The sequence below is a fragment of the Pseudophryne corroboree genome, chromosome 2, assembly GCF_028390025.1.
Source record: "Pseudophryne corroboree isolate aPseCor3 chromosome 2, aPseCor3.hap2, whole genome shotgun sequence".
Taxonomy (NCBI): domain Eukaryota; kingdom Metazoa; phylum Chordata; class Amphibia; order Anura; family Myobatrachidae; genus Pseudophryne; species Pseudophryne corroboree.
Genome location: NC_086445.1, coordinates 1027834474 through 1027859175, shown reverse-complemented (window position 1 = coordinate 1027859175; position 24702 = coordinate 1027834474). Strand labels below are relative to the sequence as shown.

At 47.1% G+C, this 24702-nt stretch overlaps 1 long non-coding RNA gene across 1 annotated transcript in view; it reads left to right on the top strand.

Annotated features, from left to right (window-relative positions):
- The window catches only part of LOC134988317 (uncharacterized), a 77814-nt gene that overhangs the window by 29219 nt on the left and 23893 nt on the right, over window positions 1-24702 (top strand). The window contains exons 2-3 of the long non-coding RNA XR_010193809.1: window positions 11289-11397; window positions 21846-21954. This is a non-coding gene — a long non-coding RNA (uncharacterized LOC134988317). The remainder of the gene's footprint in view (window positions 1-11288; window positions 11398-21845; window positions 21955-24702) is intronic.

Genomic DNA, 24702 nt, shown 5'->3' with positions numbered 1-24702 from the left:
GCCCATCTAGGAGTGGCACTGCAGTGTCACGCAGGATGTCCCTTCCAAAAAACCCTCCCCAAACAGCACATGACGCAAAGAAAAAAAGAGGCGCAATGAGGTAGCTGTGTGAGTAAGATTAGCGACCCTAGTGGCCGACACAAACACCGGGCCCATCTAGGAGTGGCACTGCAGTGTCACGCAGGATGTCCCTTCCAAAAAACCCTCCCCAAACAGCACATGACGCAAAGAAAAAAAGAGGCGCAATGAGGTAGCTGACTGTGTGAGTAAGATTAGCGACCCTAGTGGCCGACACAAACACCGGGCCCATCTAGGAGTGGCACTGCAGTGTCACGCAGGATGTCCCTTCCAAAAAACCCTCCCCAAACAGCACATGACGCAAAGAAAAAAAGAGGCGCAATGAGGTAGCTGACTGTGTGAGTAAGATTAGCGACCCTAGTGGCCGACACAAACACCGGGCCCATCTAGGAGTGGCACTGCAGTGTCACGCAGGATGTCCCTTCCAAAAAACCCTCCCCAATCAGCACATGATGCAAAGAAAAAGAAAAGAAAAAAGAGGTGCAAGATGGAATTGTCCTTGGGCCCTCCCACCCACCCTTATGTTGTATAAACAAAACAGGACATGCACACTTTAACCAACCCATCATTTCAGTGACAGGGTCTGCCACACGACTGTGACTGAAATGACGGGTTGGTTTGGACCCCCCCCAAAAAAGAAGCAATTAATCTCTCCTTGCACAAACTGGCTCTACAGAGGCAAGATGTCCACCTCATCTTCACCCTCCGATATATCACCGTGTACATCCCCCTCCTCACAGATTATCAATTCGTCCCCACTGGAATCCACCATCTCAGCTCCCTGTGTACTTTGTGGAGGCAATTGCTGCTGGTCAATGTCTCCGCGGAGGAATTGATTATAATTCATTTTAATGAACATCATCTTCTCCACATTTTCTGGATGTAACCTCGTACGCCGATTGCTGACAAGGTGAGCGGCGGCACTAAACACTCTTTCGGAGTACACACTTGTGGGAGGGCAACTTAGGTAGAATAAAGCCAGTTTGTGCAAGGGCCTCCAAATTGCCTCTTTTTCCTGCCAGTATAAGTACGGACTGTGTGACGTGCCTGCTTGGATGCGGTCACTCATATAATCCTCCACCATTCTATCAATGTTGAGAGAATCATATGCAGTGACAGTAGACGACATGTCCGTAATCGTTGTCAGGTCCTTCAGTCCGGACCAGATGTCAGCATCAGCAGTCGCTCCAGACTGCCCTGCATCACCGCCAGCGGGTGGGCTCGGAATTCTGAGCCTTTTCCTCGCACCCCCAGTTGCGGGAGAATGTGAAGGAGGAGATGTTGACAGGTCGCGTTCCGCTTGACTTGACAATTTTGTCACCAGCAGGTCTTTCAACCCCAGCAGACCTGTGTCTGCCGGAAAGAGAGATCCAAGGTAGGCTTTAAATCTAGGATCGAGCACGGTGGCCAAAATGTAGTGCTCTGATTTCAACAGATTGACCACCCGTGAATCCTTGTTAAGCGAATTAAGGGCTGCATCCACAAGTCCCACATGCCTAGCGGAATCGCTCCGTGTTAGCTCCTCCTTCAATGCCTCCAGCTTCTTCTGCAAAAGCCTGATGAGGGGAATGACCTGACTCAGGCTGGCAGTGTCTGAACTGACTTCACGTGTGGCAAGTTCAAAGGGCATCAGAACCTTGCACAACGTTGAAATCATTCTCCACTGCACTTGAGACAGGTGCATTCCACCTACTATATCGTGCTCAATTGTATAGGCTTGAATGGCCTTTTGCTGCTCCTCCAACCTCTGAAGCATATAGAGGGTTGAATTCCACCTCGTTACCACTTCTTGCTTCAGATGATGGCAGGGCAGGTTCAGTAGTTTTTGGTGGTGCTCCAGTTTTCTGTACGTGGTGCCTGTACGCCGAAAGTGTCCCGCAATTCTTCTGGCCACCGACAGCATCTCTTGCACGCCCCTGTCGTTTTTTAAAAAATTCTGCACCACCAAATTCAAGGTATGTGCAAAACATGGGACGTGCTGGAATTGGCCCAGATTTAATGCACACACAATATTGCTGGCGTTGTCCGATGCCACAAATCCACAGGAGAGTCCAATTGGGGTAAGCCATTCCGCGATGATCTTCCTCAGTTGCCGTAAGAGGTTTTCAGCTGTGTGCGTATTCTGGAAAGCGGTGATACAAAGCGTAGCCTGCCTAGGAAAGAGTTGGCGTTTGCGAGATGCTGCTACTGGTGCCGCCGCTGCTGTTCTTGCGGCGGGAGTCCATACATCTACCCAGTGGGCTGTCACAGTCATCTAGTCCTGACCCTGCCCTGCTCCACTTGTCCACATGTCCGTGGTTAAGTGGACATTGGGTACAGCTGCATTTTTTAGGACACTGGTGACTCTTTTTCTGAGGTCTGTGTACATTTTCGGTATCGCCTGCCTAGAGAAATGGAACCTAGATGGTATTTGGTACCGGGGACACAGTACCTCCAACAAGTCTCTAGTTGGCTCTGCAGTAATGATGGATACCGGAACCACGTTTCTCACCACCCAGGATGCCAAGGCCTCAGTTATCCGCTTTGCAGTAGGATGACTGCTGTGATATTTCATCTTCCTCGCAAAGGACTGTTGAACAGTCAATTGCTTACTGGAAGTAGTACAAGTGGGCTTACGACTTCCCCTCTGGGATGACCATCGACTCCCAGCGGCAACAACAGCAGCGCCAGCAGCAGTAGGCGTTACACGCAAGGATGCATCGGAGGAATCCCAGGCAGGAGAGGACTCGTCAGAATTGCCAGTGACATGGCCTGCAGGACTATTGGCATTCCTGGGGAAGGAGGAAATTGACACTGAGGGAGTTGGTGGGGTGGTTTGCGTGAGCTTGGTTACAAGAGGAAGGGATTTACTGGTCAGTGGACTGCTTCCGCTGTCACCCAAAGTTTTTGAACTTGTCACTGACTTATTATGAATGCGCTGCAGGTGACGTATAAGGGAGGATGTTCCGAGGTGGTTAACGTCCTTACCCCTACTTATTACAGCTTGACAAAGGGAACACACGGCTTGACACCTGTTGTCCGCATTTCTGGTGAAATACCTCCACACCGAAGAGCTGATTTTTTTGGTATTTTCACCTGGCATGTCAACGGCCATATTCCTCCCACGGACAACAGGTGTCTCCCCGGGTGCCTGACTTAAACAAACCACCTCACCATCAGAATCCTCCTGGTCAATTTCCTCCCCAGCGCCAGCAACACCCATATCCTCCTCATCCTGGTGTACTTCAACACTGACATCTTCAATCTGACTATCAGGAACTGGACTGCGGGTGCTCCTTCCAGCACTTGCAGGGGGCGTGCAAATGGTGGAAGGCGCATGCTCTTCACGTCCAGTGTTGGGAAGGTCAGGCATCGCAACCGACACAATTGGACTCTCCTTGTGGATTTGGGATTTCAAAGAACGCACAGTTCTTTGCGGTGCTTTGCCTTTTGCCAGCTTGAGTCTTTTCAGTTTTCTAGCGAGAGGCTGAGTGCTTCCATCCTCATGTGAAGCTGAACCACTAGCCATGAACATAGGCCAGGGCCTCAGCCGTTCCTTGCCACTCCGTGTGGTAAATGGCATATTGGCAAGTTTACGCTTCTCCACCGACAATTTTATTTTAGGTTTTGGAGTCCTTTTTTTACTGATATTTGGTGTTTTGGTTTTGACATGCTCTGTACTATGCCATTGGGCATCGGCCTTGGCAGACGACGTTGCTGGCATTTCATCGTCTCGGCCATGACTAGTGGCAGCAGCTTCAGCACGAGGTGGAAGTGGATCTTGATCTTTCCCTAATTTTGGAACCTCAACATTTTTGTTCTCCATATTTTAATAGGCACAACTAAAAGGCACCTCAGGTAAACAATGGAGATGGATGGATTGGATACTAGTATACAATTATGGACGGGCTGCCGAGTGCCGACACAGAGGTAGCCACAGCCGTGAACTACCGCACTGTACTGTGTCTGCTGCTAATATATAGACTGGTTGATAAAGAGATAGTATACTCGTAACTAGTATGTATGTATAAAGAAAGAAAAAAAAAACCACGGTTAGGTGGTATATACAATTATGGACGGGCTGCCGAGTGCCGACACAGAGGTAGCCACAGCCGTGAACTACCGCACTGTACTGTGTCTGCTGCTAATATATAGACTGGTTGATAAAGAGATAGTATACTCGTAACTAGTATGTATGTATAAAGAAAGAAAAAAAAACCACGGTTAGGTGGTATATACAATTATGGACGGGCTGCCGAGTGCCGACACAGAGGTAGCCACAGCCGTGAACTACCGCACTGTACTGTGTCTGCTGCTAATATATAGACTGGTTGATAAAGAGATAGTATACTCGTAACTAGTATGTATGTATAAAGAAAGAAAAAAAAACCACGGTTAGGTGGTATATACAATTATGGACGGGCTGCCGAGTGCCGACACAGAGGTAGCCACAGCCGTGAACTACCACACTGTACTGTGTCTGCTGCTAATATATAGACTGGTTGATAAAGAGATAGTATACTCGTAACTAGTATGTATGTATAAAGAAAGAAAAAAAAACCACGGTTAGGTGGTATATACAATTATGGACGGGCTGCCGAGTGCCGACACAGAGGTAGCCACAGCCGTGAACTACCGCACTGTACTGTGTCTGCTGCTAATATAGACTGGTTGATAAAGAGATAGTATACTACTAATATTATATACTGGTGGTCAGGTCACTGGTCACTAGTCACACTGGCAGTGGCACTCCTGCAGCAAAAGTGTGCACTGTTTAATTTTAATATAATATTATGTACTCCTGGCTCCTGCTATAACCTATAACTGGCACTGCAGTAGTGCTCCCCAGTCTCCCCCACAATTATAAGCTGTGTGAGCTGAGCAGTCAGACAGATATATAATATATATAGATGATGCAGCACACTGGCCTGAGCCTGAGCAGTGCACACAGATATGGTATGTGACTGACTGAGTCACTGTGTGTATCGCTTTTTTCAGGCAGAGAACGGATATATTAAATAAACTGCACTGTGTGTCTGGTGGTCACTCACTATATAATATATTATGTACTCCTGGCTCCTGCTATAACCTATAACTGGCACTGCAGTAGTGCTCCCCAGTCTCCCCCACAATTATAAGCTGTGTGAGCTGAGCAGTCAGACAGATATATATAATATTATATATAGATAATAGATGATGCAGCACACTGGCCTGAGCCTGAGCAGTGCACACAGATATGGTATGTGACTGAGTCACTGTGTGCTGTGTATCGCTTTTTTCAGGCAGAGAACGGATTATATTATGTACTCCTGGCTCCTGCTATAACCTATAACTGGCACTGCAGTAGTGCTCCCCAGTCTCCCCCACAATTATAAGCTGTGTGAGCTGAGCAGTCAGACAGATATATATAATATTATATATAGATAATAGATGATGCAGCACACTGGCCTGAGCCTGAGCAGTGCACACAGATATGGTATGTGACTGAGTCACTGTGTGCTGTGTATCGCTTTTTTCAGGCAGAGAACGGATTATAAATAAAAGTGGTGGTCACTGGTCACTATCAGCAAAACTCTGCACTGTACACTACTGAGTACTCCTAATGCTCCCCAAAATTAGTAAATCAAGTGTCTCTCTAATCTATTCTAATTCTAAACGGAGAGGACGCCAGCCACGTCCTCTCCCTATCAATCTCAATGCACGTGTGAAAATGGCGGCGACGCGCGGCTCCTTATATAGAATCCGAGTCTCGCGATAGAATCCGAGCCTCGCGAGAATCCGACAGCGTCATGATGACGTTCGGGCGCGCTCGGGTTAACCGAGCAAGGCGGGAAGATCTGAGTCGCTCGGACCCGTGAAAAAAAACATGAAGTTCTGGCGGGTTCGGATTCAGAGAAACCGAACCCGCTCATCTCTACTCGCATGTAGCCTGTTTTGTGGTGTCATCTACTCTGCCTGTCACCACCGTCACCTCTCTGAAGGAACCAATGGATAAGCGTGTGGAGGGCTGCTTGAAGTCTATTTACACTCTTGCAGGTGCTGTACATAGACCCACTATGGCAGCCTCCGGGTTCAAGCAGTTGAGGCAGAGCTACCTCTGAATTTTTGTGACAATGCCAGACAATGTCTATTATATATTACCACAGCCTCCCATTACATTCAGGAGGTGGCCTCTGATGCAGGTGTTATGGCAGCCAAAGCGTCTACTACATCCATCCTGGCTCGCCGGATTCTGTGGTTACGCTCCTGGTCAGTGGACTTGGACTCTAAGAAGACCTTGGAGGTTCCTCCCTTTTAAGGGAGATATACTATTTGGGGAAGTTCTAAACAAGATTGTGACTGACTTGGCATCTGCCAAGACTGCGTGTCTCCCAAGTACTAATCCTTCGGCTCCGAAGGCTAAGAGTACCTACTTTTGTTCCTTTTGACCTCCAGGTAAAGCAAAGGGTCAGGCATACCCGAGACAAGCTCGCACTTCCAAAACCTCTAAGCCCAAACCTAAACGTTCTTGGGCCGCCCGTCAGCTTGCTTCCAAATCAGACAAGCCTGCTGCATGATGGGGTGGGCCTCCCCCAGGGTGGGAGGCCGACTTCTACAGTTCACCCAGGTATGGTTAAAGACCACTTCAGATGCCTGGGTACGGGAAATCATCTCTCACGAATACGCCATCTCTTTCAAGAAACGTCCCCCTCGCCAGTTTTACTCGACGGTTATCCCTTTGGATCCGTTAAAAGCAAAAACTCTACATTTGGTTGTACAATCCCTTCTGGACACAGGAGTGATTGTGCAGGTGCATCGGTCTCAGAGAGGCAGGGGGTACTGTTCAACACTGTTCCTAGTTCTGAAGCCGAATGGATCCTCCCGGCCCATTCTCAATCTCAAATCTTTTAACAAATTTGTGACGGTATCCAAATTCCGTATGGAAAAACTTCGCTCAATTGTTCTGGCTTTAGAGCCCAAGGATTATATGGTATCTCTGAATATACAGGATGCTTACCCACACATACCTATTGCCGTGTCGCATCAGCAGTATCTGCGGTTTGCTGTTGGCAACCTACATTATCTATTCCAAGCCTTGCCCTTTGGACTGACTACAGCTCCTCAGATCTTCTCCAAGGTTATGGCAGTCATGACGGCCATTCTTCGTCATCAAGGTATCAGGATCCTACCGTATCTGGATGACTTGCTGATCCTGGCGAACTCCCCAGAGGTTCTCATGCGTCATCTGGAACGGACGGTCCAATTCCTACAAGCCCACGGGTGGCTCATTAATTGGAAGAAATCCTCGCTGGTCCCTGCTCAGAGCATGGTGCAAATGGGGGTATTACTGGACACACACAACCAACATTTGTTCTTGTCTCCAGAGAAGGTCCTGAAGCTTCAGGACAAGATAAGATACTTCCTTTCTCGACCAAGAGTGTCACTACACTCGGCGATGCAAGTACTAGGCCTCATGGTGTCGGCTTTCAATATGGTAGAGTACGCTCAATTTCATTCCCGCCCTCTGCAGAGGTTAATCCTTTCCAAGTGGGACGGCCTGCCTCACAGGATAAAATCTCGCATGATCTCCTTGACTCCGGAGGTTCGTCTGTCACTGACCTGGTGGCTACAGGACCAACAATTGAGCAGGGGTCGTCCCTTCCGGATCTCCAACTGTGTCCTCCTAACGACGGATGTCAGTCTGTGGGGTTGGGGTGCGGTGTTGGAGCAACACTCTCTACAGGGTCGGTGGACCAGGGAGGAATCTCTCCTCCTGATAAATATTCTGGAATTGTGGGTTGTGTTCAATGCTCTGAAACTTGCACTGCCTCTGGTACAGAACAGGCCTGTTCAAGTACAGTCGGACAACGCCACCACGGTGGCGTACATAAATCATCAAGACGGCACTCGAAGCCGCATGGCAATGATGGAAGTGTCAAAAATTCTTCAATGGGCGGAACGCCATCTGCCAGCCATATCGGCAGTGTTCATTCCAGTGGTCCTCAACTGGGAAGCGGACTTCCTCAGTCATCAGGACATACACGCCGGAGAGTGGAGTCTTCATCCGTAAATCTTTCAACTCCTAGTGGACAAGTGGGGCATACCAGACGTAGACCTGATGGCGTCTCAACACAATCACAAGGTTCCAGTCTTCGGAGCAAGGACAAGGGATCCTCAAGCAGCGTTCGTGGATGCACTGGCAATTCCATGGAACTTTCGGCTGCCATACGTCTTTTCTCCAGTGTACCTCCTGCCCAGGGTAATTCAGAAGCTCAAGCAAGAAGGAGGAATACTACTTCTAATCGCTGCAGCGTGGCCCAGACGGCATTGGTTCTCAGACCTGCAGGGTCTCTCGATAGAGCATCCTCGTCTACTTCTGCAACGCCCAGACCTCCTCGTTCAGGGCCCTTGTGTCTACCAGGACCTGGCTCGAATGGCTTTGACCGCGTGGCTCTTGAAGCTTCACTCCTGAAGGCCAAGGGATTCTCTGAGGTGGTCATTCAAACTATGTTGAAAGCCCGTAAACCAGCTTCGGCTCGGATTTATTATAGGGTCTGGAATTCTTACTTCACCTGGTGTGCTGCTAAGAATTATGATGCATACAAGTTCAGCACTGCCAAACTCTTGGCTTTTCTGCAACAAGGCCTGGACTTGGGCCTTCATCTGGCCTCCCTCAAGGTTCATATATCTGCCATGTCGGTATGGTTTCAGAGAAAAAAACTCTCTGCCTGATGTTCATACTTTCACTCAGGGTGTTTTACGGATTCAACCTCCCTATGTCCCTCCTGTGGCTCCATGGGATCTGTCTGTTGTTCTGAATGCCCTACAAGAGTCTCCATTTGAACCTCTGGAGTCTGCGGACCTTAAATGTTTTACCCTTAAGGTCGTGTTTCTGCTGGCTATTGCCTCCGCTAGGAGGGTGTCGGACTTAGGCGCTTTGTCCTGACGTTCACCCTTTCTGATTTTTCACCGTGACCATGCAGTTCTTCGAACTCGCCCTGGTTATCTACCTAAGGTGGTGTCATCATTCCACCTTAACCAAGAGATTGTGGTTACGGCCTTTATCTCTCCTGGTTTGTCCTACAAAGAGCAGTCTTTGGATGTAGTATGGGCTCTCCATATATATGTGGAGAGGACTGCCTCCATCAAGAGGTCAGATTCTCTTTTTGTCCTTTTTGGTTTTCACAAACGTGGCTGGCCTGCAAATAAGCAAACTTTGGGCAGATGGATTAGAATGGTGATTGCACAAGCTTATGTACAGGCTGGTATTCCAGCTCCTGCTGCTATCAAGGCCCATTCTACTCGGTCTGTTGGACCTTCTTGGGCGGCCTGCCGTGGCGCGTCTGCAGAACAATTGTGCAAGGCGGCTATGTAGTCCTCAGTGAACACGTTCATCAGGTTCTATGCCTTTGATACTTCCACCTCCCAGGATGCTTTTTTTGGACGCCGGGTTCTTGTGCCCGCTACAGTGCATCCCCTCCCTTGAGAAACTGCTTTAGGATATCCCTGATGTTATTCCCTGTGGAATACCAGTGTACCCCTCTGCAGAAAAGGAGATTTATGGTAAGACTTACCATTGTTAAATCTCTTTCTGCAAGGTACACTGGATTCCACAGGGCACCCACCCTGACGCACTTAGCTTTTTTGGGTTTGTATGGCATTAGCCGCTAGTCCCTTCTGTCGAGAGAATGTGGGTCTATGTCAATAACATCTACCTTCTCTCTTACCTGCTACTGCATTGGACTGGTCAACAAAACTGAGCCCCAGTGCCTGGAGGCGGGGCTATAGAGGAGGCGGTGCAGTGCATCCTGGGAACAGTCAAAGCTTTAGCCTGTTGGTGCCTCGGATCAAGATCCAACTCTACACCCGATGTTATTCCCTGCGGCATCCAGTGTACCTCGCAGAAAGAGATTTAACAATGGTAAGTCTTACCATAAATCTCCTTTTCTGCTTGTTTTTAGTACTGCCATGAGATCCAGGCTTACGCGTACCTGTCCAGCAGCTGACCTTCTGGAAATGCACTCCGTTGCTCATCTCACTTGGACTTACGTCAGTGCTCGCTTCGTATCTGTGAGATCCATGTATCCAATCCTAAAGATATTATTACATATATTTCTAATAATTTTTGTAAAGGGAGGAAAACAACATCAAATACATTTTAATGAGCATATATTTTAGAAAATGACTCATAAGTCAACACTGAATTGTTATGTCTCAACCAATCTCCTGTCTTCGCGGTGCGAAATTCAGTTATTCTTTTTTTATCGTGCATAGCACACCCATAAGTGTAAGTGGCTAAACCCGACCAAACTAATGGGCGTGATGCGAAAAGTCCCACTTGAGCGCTCAGATTCCCAGGGGGTGCGAGCTGAAAAGCCGGCGCCTGCAGCAGATTGCACCCGAACAGAGTAACAATTGCATAGCTCCTTTGGGTTCCAGCTACTGGCTGCCGGAGCTCTAAACAATTGAATATCACCCATTAAATAAAAAAAAACAAAAAAAAAAACTTATACCCTTTTCAGACAGAAATGTCTGAAAATCCCGGCTTTTACCCCGCATTTCAGTGCTGAGTCGTTTGCCGGTCCCTGCCTGACCCCACTTTCACACAGGGAAGCAAATTTCTACACGGTAATTTGCGAATCAACGCGGGTATTTTGCCTGTGTGAAAGGGTCAGCCCGGGTTGAAATTCCTAAGTCTCCAACCTTGGTAAATTCCTGGGTCGAAGTCCCGGGAATTTCAACCTGGGTTGACACTTTCACACAGAAAAATCACCCATGTTTAGCAGCAAATTACCAGGCAGAACTTCTTAACCTGGTAATTTTACTTTCTGTCTGAAAAGGGTATAAGATAAACGATATAAAATTAACGAGAACTAAACTTTCCATTATCTTTGTCAGCCTTTGGCACATATTATTTATCAGCCTAGAAAAAAATTGCCTAAGCAACTTATACATGAAAAGTAATAATATAATTTGTATACAATAGGTATCTAATAAATCACAGGTTCTCAAACTCGGTCCTCAGGACCCCACACAGTGCATGTTTTGCAGGTCTCCTCACAGAATCACAAATGAAATAATTAGCTCCACCTGTGGATCTTTTAAAATGTGTCTGTGAGTAATTAATACACCTGTGCACTTGCTGGGTTACCTGCAAAACATGCACTGTGTGGGGTCCTGAGGACCGAGTTTGAGAACCCCTGTAATAAATAAATGAGTTGTATCTCACTGCTTGTTTCTCTTTTGTGTAGAATACTGACAAATGTGATCACAACGTATCTGTGAGATACACAGGACCACAGCAGTCAGCTGACTCACCCCACAAAGGTCAAAGAACTACCGAATGTTGCCACGCATGAGGTAGGAAGACAGATGGGGAGGCCTGCAGGCCCAGGCGTGCTCTAGTTGTCACAAAACAAATGAGTTGTGTATCTCTCAGATCACACTAGACTACTGTTGGAAGCTGTAAAATCAGATCACAAAGTGCTCCTTACTTCCTACTTATCTGTACAAGACACTGTGTACTGTACAGAGAGAGCGGGAAGCATCAGTCCCTCTCTCTGAGCCTAATTCAGAGTTGATCGCAGCAGCAAATTTGTTAGCAGTTGGGAAAAACCATGTGCACTGCAGGTGGGGCAGATGTAACATGTGCAGAGAGAGTTAGATTTGGGTGGGGTGTGTTCAAACTGAAATCTAAATTGCAGTGTAAAAATAAAGCAGCCAGTATTTACCCTGCACAGAAACAAAGTAACCCACCCAAATCTTACTCTCTCTGCAAATGGTATATGTGACCCCACCCCCCCATGCAGTGCACATGGTTTTGCCCAACTGATAACAAATTTGCTGCTGCGATCAACTCTAAATTACCCCCCTCTGTGTGGGTGTACTGTACAGATCAGCAGGGAGGAGGTAGCATCAGTCCCTATCTCTGTGTCAGTGTACTGTACAGATCAGTAGAGAGCGGGCAGCACCAGTCTTATACAGATCAGCAGAATGAGTAAATCAGTCCAGCTCTGTGTCGGTGTACTGTACAGATCAGTAGAGAGTGGGCAGCAGCAGTCTTATACAGATCAGCAGAATGGGGGAATCAGTCCAGCTCTGTGTCAGTGTACTGTACAGATCAGTAGAGAGCGGGCAGCATCAGTCTTATACAGATCAGCAGAATGAGTGAATCAGTCCAGCTCTGTGTCGGTGTACTGTACAGATCAGTAGAGAGCGGTCAGCATCAGTCTTATACAGATCAGCAGAATGAGTGAATCAGTCCAGCTCTGTGTCGGTGTACTGTACAGATCAGTAGAGAGTGGGCAGCAGCAGTCTTATACAGATCAGCAGAATGGGGGAATCAGTCCAGCTCTGTGTCAGTGTATTGTACAGATCAGTAGAGAGCGGGCAGCATCAGTCTTATACAGATCAGCAGAATGAGTGAATCAGTCCAGCTCTGTGTCGGTGTACTGTACAGATCAGTAGAGAGCTAGCAGCATCAGTCATATACAGATAAGCAGAATGAGTGAATCAGTCCAGCTCTGTGTCGGTGTACTGTACAGATCAGTAGAGAGCGGGCAGCATCAGTCTTATACAGATCAGCAGAATGAGTGAATCAGTCCAGCTCTTTGTCAGTGTACTGTACAGATCAGTAGAGAGCTGGCAGCATCAGTCTTAAACAGATCAGCAGAATGAGTGAATCAGTCCAGCTCTGTGTCAGTGTACTGTACAGATCAGTAGAGAGCGGGCAGCATCAGTCTTATACAGATCAGCAGAATGAGTGAATCAGTCCAGCTCTGTGTCGGTGTACTGTACAGATCAGTAGAGAGCGGGAAGCATCAGTCTTATACAGATCAGCAGAATGAGTGAATCAGTCCAGCTCTGTGTCGGTGTACTGTGCAGATCAGTAGAGAGCAGGAAGCATCAGTCTTATACAGATCAGCAGAATGAGTGAATCAGTCCAGCTCTTTGTCAGTGTACTGTACACATCAGTAGAGAGCAGGCAGCATCAGTCTTATACAGATCAGCAGAATGAGTGAATCAGTCCAGCTCTGTGTCGGTGTACTGTACAGATCAGTAGAGAGTGGGCAGCAGCAGTCTTATACAGATCAGCAGAATGGGGGAATCAGTCCAGCTCTGTGTCAGTGTATTGTACAGATCAGTAGAGAGCGGGCAGCATCAGTCTTAAACAGATCAGCAGAATGAGTGAATCAGTCCAGCTCTGTGTCGGTGTACTGTACAGATCAGTAGAGAGCGGGCAGCATCAGTCTTATACAGATCAGCAGAATGAGTATAAGTAGACTATCTATCTAGTCTGCCGTATTGTGTAAAAAAGGGGGACGCTGTTTGCCATAATGTGTAAAAAATGGGATGCTGTCTGCCGTAATGTGTAATAAATGGGACGCTGACTGCCGTAATGTGTAATAAATGGGACGCTGTCTGCCGTAATGTGCAAAAAATGGGACGCTGTCTGCCGTAATGTGTAATAAATGGGACGCTGTCTGCCGTAATGTGTAATAAATGGGATGCTGTCTGCCGTAATGTGCAAAAAATGGGACACTGTCTGCCGTAATGTGTAATAAGGGGACGCTGTCTGCCGTAATGTGTAAAAATGGGACGCTGTCTGTCGTAATGTGTAATAAATGGGACGCTGTCTGCCGTAATGTGTAAAAACGGGACACTGTCTGCCGTAATGTGTAATAAATGGGACGCTGTCTGCCGTAATGTGCAAAAAATGGAACGCTGTCTGCCGTAATGTGTAATAAATGGGATGCTGTCTGCCGTAATGTGCAAAAAATGGGACGCTGTCTGCCGTAATGTGTAATAAGGGGACGCTGTCTGCCGTAATGTGTAAAAATGGGACGCTGTCTGTCGTAATGTGTAATAAATGGGATGCTGTTTGCCGTAATGTGCAAAAAATGGGACGCTGTCTGCCGTAATGTGCAAAAAATGGGACGCTGTCTGCCGTAATGTGTAATAAGGGGACGCTGTCTGCCGTAATGTGTAAAAATGGGACGCTGTCTGCCGTAATGTGTAATAAATGGGACGCTGTCTGCCGTAATGTGCAAAAAATGGGACGCTGTCTGCGGTAATGTGCAAAAAATGGGACGCTGTCTGCCGTAATGTGTAATAAGGGGACGCTGTCTGCCGTAATGTGTAAAAATGGGATGCTGTCTGCCGTAAATGTGCAAAAAATGGGACGCTGTCTGCCGTAATGTGCAAAAAATGGGACGCTGTCTGCCGTAATGTGTAATAAATGGGACGCTGTCTGCCGTAATGTGCAAAAAATGGGACGCTGTCTGCCGTAATGTGTAATAAGGGGACGCTGTCTGCCGTAATGTGTAAAAATGGGACGCTGTCTGCCGTAATGTGTAATAAATGGGACGCTGTCTGCCGTAGCCCCTCCCACAGCTCCGGGCGCCATCTACTGCTGGTGTTCCCGCCCTGGAGCTGCATCTCTCTCTCCCTCACTCCCTGTCAGCGTCTGATCCTGGGACTGCTGGGCACGGTCTCCTCTGTAAAGCCGCCTGTTTCATCAGCGCTGTGCATTTACAGTCACTTAAGTATTCTACATGTCATTTAGACAGCGTTAGTTAAGAACAAGTGCATTACTACAGGGATATTTAGTACAAGTATTCTGTGATATACATCCAGTCTTTACTGTGCATTGTTATATCCAAGGCCAGATTAACGGCCACATGGGCCTGGAGCTGAAAATATTCAAGGACCTATAGTGAGAAATGGGAGGTGTAATCAGTACTGTGTGGGTGTGGCCAGAGCCATATGGGCATATGCACACCCCCTACACTATCAGCTCCAATGTCTGTAAAATATGAAAAATTGCATACTTTTGTGAGAAAAATAGAAATACAATCTTAATAGTTATGCTTCACGGCAGACCATGTGGCCAGCTGGTGGCCAGTGATCATCATACTGTACTGCCATGATGATGGGCCTATTTTTATGTGGAGGCCTGGAGCTCCACCCGCCCCATTGTTAATCTGGCACTGGTTATATCTGTATATATATATATATATATATATATATGGGATCAGTACGTAATCCCGCTGGGCGGGATCCCGGCGGTCGAAATTCCGACACCAGAATCCCGACCAGCACAATCCCGACAGGGGTGGTGAGCGGAACGCAGCCCCTTGCGGGCTCGCTGCGCTCACCAAGCTGCGGGCACGGTGCCTCGCTACGCACGGCACACTAATTTATTCTCCCTCTATGGGTGTCGTGGACACCCACGGAGTGAGAATATGTCGGGATTCCGGTGTCTGTATTTCGACTGCCAGGATTCCGTCCGGCGGGATCTTGACCGCATCCCATATATATATATATATATATATATATATATAGTATTACTAGTGCAGTGCAGTTTTATTGTTACATGTGATAATTTCTGCATTGTACATGTGACTGTGTGTGCCTATAGCTGCTGTGTGGTCTCTATTCCGTGTATCTCACACATATTGCTATCACTATATTCTGTACCCTGGGGGGGGCTAAGTGCATCAGGGTCTCATATCCTATATAGTGTTCCACAGGATATACTGTTTTATATTTTTCTATGTGTGTTTCAGTCACCTCATACCACTTAAATCCTCTGTTTGTGCCCTGTATTTACGGTCACATAACACAGGGTTTTTCTTTGTCAGGTATTGTACTTGTCTGGCTATATTGTACTGTCACGCCCTAAGGCTACATTCCCAATTATGTCTGCTGCACAGGGCGGGAAATCCGCAGATGCTCCTGCATTATGCAGTGCTGACGCCGCGGTTTTACCTGAGGAAAATATTTCAGCTGAGGCCAGGGTTCAGGTTCTGGGTGTTCTGCATCCCCCAGTCAGCCTGCAGCACCGGTGGCACACCAAGTCCCACCTTGGGCTGCTTTTTCAAATATGCTGACTACGCTTGTAACACAACTTACGCCCCCCTGTGGGACCTACTGTGCCATTACAGCCACATTTTGTCCCTGTAGTTAATCCGCCATGGGTGGATACTCTGTCAACTCAGTTACAGCAATTAAATCAGTCGTTGGTTAAACAAAAGCCTAACCCTCGCCCTACTGGGACCAAAGTGTCATCTAAGCCGGCCATTTCTTCCTCACAATCCACTCATGTTTCGGATACTTCATCCGACGAAGATGGGGTATATACTGATTCATCAGACACTGATGCAGTTGCTTCTGATGAGGAATCTGCAACACAGGTTGATGCTCCTGACATAGTGGAGGTTATCAAGCTGATACTTCAGATTGATGATGAGATTGACCCTCCTGATACGTCTAAGAAACCTGATAAGTTCAAACGTCAGAAGGTTACTAAATTAGTCTTACCACATTCTGACCATTTAATTGACATACGTCAGGAATCCTGGGAGTCTCCCGGAAAGTAGTTTTCCCTGTCTAAAAAGATGCTAGCTCATTATCCTATCTCTGCAGAGTTAAGTACCAAGTGGGAAATGCCGCCACCAGTGGACTCGCATGTAGCCTGTTTTGTGGTGTCATCTACTCTTCCTGTTACCACCATCACCTCTCTGAAGGAACCGATGGATAAGCGTGTGGAGGGCTGCTTGAAGTCTATTTACACTCTTGCAGGTGCTGTACATAGACCCACTATGGCAGCCTCTTGGGCTGCAATAGGTATTGAAGCCTGGGTTCAAGCAGTTGAGGCAGAGCTACCTCTGAATTTTTGTGACAATGCCAGACAATGTCTATTATATATTACCACAGCCTCCCATTACATTCAGGAGGCGGCCTCTGATGCAGGTGTTATGGCGGCCAAAGCGTCTACTACGTCCGTCCTGGCTCGCCGGATTCTGTGGTTACGCTCCTGGTCAGTGGACTTGGACTCTAAGAAGACCTTGGAGGTGCTCCCTTTTAAGGGAGATATACTATTTGGGGAAGTTCTAAACAAGATTGTGACTGACTTGGCGTCTGCCAAGACTGCGTGTCTCCCAAGTACTAATCCTTCGGCTCCGAAGGCTAAGAGTACCTACTTTTGTTCCTTTTGACCTCCAGGTAAAGCAAAGGGTCAGATGTACTCGAGACAAGCACACACTTCCAAAACCTCTAAGCCCAAACCTAAACGTTCTTGGGCCACCCGTCAGCCTGCTTCCAAATCAGACAAGCCTGCTGCATTATGGGGTGGGCCTCCCCCTGGGGGACCCCAGGGTGGGAGGCCGACTTCTACAGTTCACCCAGGTATGGTTAAAGACCACTTCAGACGCCTGGGTGCGGGAAGTCGTCTCTCACGGATACACCATCTCTTTCAAGAAACGTCCCCCTCGCCAGTTTTACTCGACGGTTATCCCTTCGGATCCGTTAAAAGCAAAAACTCTACATTTGGTTGTACAATCCCTTCTGGACACAGGAGTGATTGTGCAGGTGCATCGGTCTCAGAGAGGCAGGGGGTACTATTCAACGCTGTTCCTAGTTCTGAAGCCGAATGGATCCTCCCAGCCCATTCTCAACCTCAAATCTTTGAACAAATTTGTGACGGTATCCAAATTCCGTATGGAAAAACTTTGCTCAATTGTTCTGGCTTTGGAGCCCAAGGATTATATGGTATCTCTGGACATACAGGATGCTTACCTACATATACCTATTGCCATGTCGCATCCGCAGTATCTGCGGTTTGCTATTGGCAACCTACATTATCAATTCCAAGCCTTGCCCTTTGGACTGACTACAGCTCCTCAGATCTTCTCCAAGGTTATGGCAGTCATGACGGCCATTCTCCGTCGTCAAGGTATCAGGATCCTGCCGTATCTGGATGACTTGCTGATCCTGGTGAACTCCCCAGAGGTTCTCATGCGCCATCTGGAACTGACGGTCCAATTCCTACAAGCCCACGGGTGGCTCATTAATTGGAAGAAATCCTCGCTGGTCCCTGCTCAGAGCATGGTGCAAATGGGGGTATTACTGGACACACACAACCAACATTTGTTCTTGTCTCCAGAGAAGGTCCTAAAGCTTCAGGACAGGATAAGATACTTCCTTTCTCGACCAAGAGTGTCACTACACTCGGCGATGCAAGTACTAGGCCTCATGGTGTCGGCTTTCAACATGGTAGAGTACGCTCAATTTCATTCCCGCCCTCTGCAGAGGTTAATCCTTTCCAAGTGGGACGGCCTGCCTCACAGGATAAAATCTCGCATGATCTCCTTGACTCCGGAGGTTCGTCTGTCACTGACCTGGTGGCTACAGGACCAACAATTGAGCAGGGGTCGTCCCTTCCGGATCTCCAACTGTGTCCTCCTAACGACGGATGTCAGTCTGTGGGGTTGGGGTTCGGTGTTGGAGCAACACTCTCTACAGGGTCGGTGGACCAGGGAGGAATCTCTCCTCCTGATAAATATTCTGGAATTGTGGGTGGTGTTCAATGCTCTGAAACTTGCCCTGCCTCTGGTACAGAACAGGCCTGTTCAAGTACAGTCGGACAACGCCACCACGGTGGCGTACATAAATCATCAAGACGGCACTCGAAGCCGCATGGCAATGATGGAAGTGTCAAAAATTCTTCAATGGGCGGAACGCCATCTGCCAGCCATATCGGTAGTGTTCATTCCAGTGGTCCTCAACTGGGAAGCGGACTTCCTCAGTCGTCAGGACATACACGCCGGAGAGTGGAGTCTTCATCCGTAAATCTTTCAACTCCTAGTGGAAAAGTGTGGCCTACCAGATGTAGACCTGATGGCGTCTCGACACAATAACAAGGTTCCAGTCTTCGGAGCAAGGACAAGGGATCCTCAAGCAGCGTTCGTGGATGCACTGGCAATTCCATGGAACTTTCGGCTGCCATACGTCTTTTCTCCAGTGTCACTCCTGCCCAGGGTAATTCAGAAGTTCAAGCAAGAAGGAGGAATACTACTTCTAATCGCTGCAGTGTGGCCCAGACGGCATTGGTTCTCAGACCTGCAGGGTCTCTCGATAGAGCGTCCTCATCTACTTCTGCAATGCCCAGACCTCCTCGTTCAGGGCCCTTGTGTCTACCAGGATCTGGCTCGACTGGCTTTGACCGCGTGGCTCTTGAAGCTTCACTCCTGAGGGCCAAGGAATTATCTGAGGTGGTCATTCAAACTATGTTGAAAGCCCGTAAACCAGCTTCGGCTCGGATTTATTATAGGGTCTGGAATTCTTACTTCACCTGGTGTGCTGCTAAGAATTATGATGCATACAAGTTCAGCACTGCCAAACTCTTGGCTTTTCTGAAACAAGGCCTGGACTTGGGCCATCATCTGGCCTCCCTCAAGGTTCATATATCTGCCTTGTCGGTATGGTTTCAGAGAAAAAAAATCTTTGCCTGATGTTCATACTTTCACTCAGGGTGTTTTACGGATTCAACCTCCCTATGTCCCTCCTGTGGCTCCATGGGATCTGTTTGTTGTTCTGAATGCCCTACAAGAGTCTCCATTTGAACCTCTGGAGTCTGCGGACCTTAAATGTTTTACCCTTAAGGTTGTGTTTCTGCTGGCTATTGCCTCTGCTAGGAGGGTGTCGGACTTAGGCGCTTTGTCCTGACGTTCACCCTTTCTGATTTTTCACCGTGACCATGCAGTTCTTAGAACTCGCCCTGGTTATCTGCCTAAGGTGGTGTCATCGTTCCACCTTAACCAAGAGATTGTGGTTCCGGCCTTTATCTCTCCTGGTTTGTCCTACAAAGAGCAGTCTTTGGATGTAGTATGGGCTCTCCATATATATGTGGAGAGGACTGCCTCCATCAGGAGGTCAGATTCTCTTTTTGTCCTTTTCGGTTTTCACAAACGTGGCTGGCCTGCGAATAAGCAAACTTTGGGCAGATGGATCAGAATGGTGATTGCACAAGCTTATGTACAGGCTGGTCTTCCAGCTCCTGCTGCTATCAAAAGGCCCATTCTACTCGGTCTGTTGGACCTTCTTGGGCGGCCCGCCGTGGCGCGTCTGCAGAACAATTGTGCAAGGCGGCTATGTAGTCCTCAGTGAACACGTTCATCAGGTTCTATGCCTTTGATACTTCCGCCTCCCAGGATGCTTCCTTTGGACGCCGGGTTCTTGTGCCCGCTACAGTGCATCCCCTCCCTTGAGGAACTGCTATAGGATATCCCCGATGTTATTCCCTGTGGAAAACCAGTGTACCCCTCTGCAGAAAAGGAGATTTATGGTAAGACTTACCATTGTTAAATTTCTTTCTGCGAGGTACACTGGATTCCACAGGGCGCCCACCCTGACGCACTTAGCTTCTTTGGGTTTGTATGGCATTAGCCGCTAGTCCCTTCTGTCGAGAGAATGTGGGTCTATGTGAATAACATCTACCTTCTCTCTTACCTGCTACTGCATTGGACTGGTTAACAAAACTGAGTCCCAGTGCCTGGAGGCGGGGCTATAGAGGAGGCGGTGCAGTGCATCCTGGGAACAGTCAAAGCTTTAGCCTGTTGGTGCCTCGGATCAAGATCCAACTCTACACCCCGATGTTATTCCCTGCGGAATCCAGTTTACCTCGCAGAAAGAGATTTAACAATGGTAAGTCTTACCATAAATCTCCTTTTCTGCTTGTTTTTAGTACTGCCATGAGATCCAGGCTTACGCGTCCAGCAGCTGACCTTCTGGAAATGCACTCCGTTGCTCATCTCACTTGGACTTACGTCAGTGCTTGCTTCGTATCTGTGAGATCCATGTATCCAATCCTAAAGATATTATTACATATATTTCTGATAATTTTTGTAAAGGGAGGAAAACAACATCAAATACATTTTAATGAGCATATATTTTAGAAAATGACTCATAAGTCAACACTGAATTGTTATGTCTCACCTAATCTCCTGTCTTCGCGGTGCGAAATTCAGTTATTCTTTTTTTATCGTGCATAGCACACCCATAAGTGTAAGTGGCTAAACCCGACCAAACTAATGGGCGCGATGCAAAAAGTCCCACCTAAGCGCTCAGATTCCCAGGGGGTGCGAGCTGAAAAGCCGGCGCCTGCAGCAGATTGCACCCGAACAGAGTAACAATTGTATAGCTCCTTTGGGTTCCATCTACTGGCTGCCGGAGCTCTAAACAATTGAATATCACCCATTAAATAAAAAAATAAAAAAAAAACTTATACCCTTTTCAGACAGAAAAGTCTGAAAATCCCGGCTTTTACCCCGCATTTCAGTGCTGAGTCGTTTGCCGGTCCCTGCCTGACCCCACTTTCACACAGGGAAGCAAATTTCTACACGGTAATTTGCGAATCAACGTGGGTATTTTGCCTGTGTGAAAGGGTCAGCCCGGGTTGAAATTCCTAAGTCTCCAACCTTGGTAAACTCCTGGGTCGAAGTCCCGGGAATTTCAACCTGGGTTGACACTTTCACACAGAAAAATCACCCATGTTTAGCAGCAAATTACCAGGCAGAACTTCTTAACCTGGTAATTTTACTTTCTGTCTGAAAAGGGTATAAGATAAACTATATAAAATTAACGAGAACTAAACTTTCCATTATCTTTGTCAGCCTTTGGCACATATTATTCATCAGCCTAGAAAAATTTTTGCCTAAGCAACATTTACATGAAAAGTAATAATATAATTTGTATACAATAGGTATCTAATAAATCACAGGTTCTCAAACTCGGTCCTCAGTACCCCACACAGTACATGTTTTGCAGGTCTCCTCACAGAATCACAAATTAAATAATTAGCTCCACCTGTGGATCTTTTAAAATGTGTCTGTGAGTAATTAATACACCTGTGCACTTGCTGGGTTACCTGCAAAACATGCACTGTGTGGGGTCCTGAGGACCGAGTTTGAGAACCCCTGTAATAAATAAATGAGTTGTATCTCACTGCTTGTTTCTCTTTTGTGTAGAATACTGACAAATGTGATCACAACGTATCTGTGAGGTACACAGGACCACAGCAGTCAGCTGACTCACCCCACAAAGGTCAAAGAACTACCGAATGTTGCCACGCATGAGGTAGGAAGACAGATGGGGAGGCCTGCAGGCCCAGGCGTGCTCTATTTGTCACAAAACAAATGAGTTGTATATCTCTCAGATCACACTAGACTACTGTTGGAAGCTGTAAAATCAGATCACAAAGTGCTCCTTACTTCCTACTTATCTGTACAAGACACTGTGTACTGTACAGCAGAGCCGGCCCTAACCAATATGATGCCCTAGGCAAGATTTTGGCTGGTGCCCCCTAGCACCACCGCTGGTTCTGCCTCTGACCTTGCACCTCTTTCCCAGCACCATCACCCCTCACCCATAGCAGTCCTTGTACTATATTTTAAATAGGAACAGCTCGCACATTTGACGCACAGCCCAAAAAGGGGAATCTTCTTGCTGAGAAGGGGCATGGCCACACAATAGTAACCCCAAATCCAATTACGCCACACAGTACTGCAACTTTATTCACATTTTATCTTGCGATAGTGTCCTTAATTCATATTACATCCCACAGTAGTATCACTTTACCTTATAAACGTTACTCCTGACAGTAGAGCCCCTTATTCACATTACATCACACCTTATTGCTCTTTATTCACATTAGACAACACAGTAGTGCCACCTTATACACATAATGCCACACATTAGTAATGCATTTATACACAATTCCACACAGTATTGCCCCTTACACATATGAGACACATTAATGTCCTTCTAAACATAATGCGCCTTACACATTATGACAACCTTTATTAATGCCCTTTTACACATAATGTCCCTTACACATATGCCACACATTATTAATGCCCTTATACACATAATGACACACATAGTGCCCCCTACACATTTGCTGCACATTATTAGTGCCCCTATACACATAATGACACACATACAGGAGTACCCTGTTACACATATGCCGCACATTATTAATGCCCTTATACACGTAATGATACACATAGTGCCCTTTACACATATGTTGCAAATTATTAATGCATTTTTACATGACACACATAATGCTCCTTACACATATTCCAAACACTACTGCACAACCAACCCACTCACATGCACACAGCACTCACACTGCCACTAACACTGTGACCTCTGCCTCTGCTTGGATACAGATGTGTCCTCACAAATCTTGCATCAATGCTAACGTCGGGCACCTTTTTTTTTAATGAAAATGCATCTTATTTGCATTGCTATGTGGCTAGGATGCACAAGCAGCTTCTGCTGATTAAACTGATATACAGCATGCCTATATACTGTGTGAGACTGTGGCTGTATCTGCATATGAAATGCTACATACAAAATATAGGCATGCTGCATATCATTTTAATCAGCAGAAGCTGCTGATGCCCCTAGGCATATCAAATGCCCTAGGCAATTGCCTAGTTTGCCTATGCCTAAGGCCGGCTCTGCTGTACAGAGAGAGAGGGAAGCATCAGTCCCTCTCTCTGAGCCTAATTCAGAGTTGATCGCAGCAGCAAATTTGTTAGCAGTTGGGAAAAACCATCAGCAGGATTTTTGATAGCAATTGGGCAAAACCATGTGCACTGCAGGTGTGGCAGATATAACATGTGCAGAAAGAGTTAGATTTGGGTGGGTTATTTTATTTCTGTGCAGGGTAAATACTGGCTGCTTTATTTTTACACTGCAAATTAGATTGCAGATTGAACACACCCCACCCAAATCTAACTCTCTCTGCACATGTTATATCTGCCTCCCCTACAGTGCACATGGTTTTGCCCAATTGCTAACAAAAATCCTGCTGCGATCAGCTTGGAATTACCCCCCATGTGCACTGCAGGTGGGGCAGATGTAACATGTGCAGAGAGAGTTAGATTTGGGTGAGGTGTGTTCAAACTGAAATCTAAATTGCAGTGTAAAAATAAAGCAGCCAGTATTTACCCTGCACAGAAGCAAAGTAACCCACCCAAATCTAACTCTCTCTGCAAATGGTATATGTGACACCCCCCCCCATGCAGTGCACATGGTTTTGCCCAACTGCTAACAAATTTGCTGCTGCGATCAACTCTGAATTACCCCCACCCCCCACTGTGTGAGTGTACTGTACAGATCAGCAGGGAGGAGGTAGCATCAGTCCCTATCTCTGTGTCAGTGTACTGTACAGATCAGTAGAGAGCAGGCAGCATCAGTCTTATACAGATAAGCAGAATGAGTGAATCAGTCCAGCTCTGTGTCAGTGTATTGTACAGATCAGTAAAGAGCAGGCAGCATCAGTCTTATACAGATCAGCAGAATGAGTGAATCAGTCCAGCTCTGTGTCGGTGTACTGTACAGATCAGTAAAGAGCAGGCAGCATCAGTCTTATACAGATCAGCAGAATAGATGAATCAGTCCAGCTCTGTGTCTGTGTACTGTACAGATCAGTAGAGAGCGGGCAGCAGCAGTCTTATACAGATCAGCAGAATGGGTGAATCAGTCCAGCTCTGTGTCTGTGTACTGTACAGATCAGTAAAGAGCAGGCAGCATCAGTCTTATACAGATCAGCAGAATAGATGAATCAGTCCAGCTCTGTGTCTGTGTACTGTACAGATCAGTAGAGAGCGGGCAGCAGCAGTCTTATACAGATCAGCAGAATGGGTGAATCAGTCCAGCTCTGTGTCTGTGTACTGTACAGATCAGTAGAGAGCAGGCAGCATCAGTCTTATACAGATAAGCAGAATGAGTGAATCAGTCCAGCTCTGTGTCAGTGTATTGTACAGATCAGTAAAGAGCAGGCAGCATCAGTCTTATACAGATCAGCAGAATGAG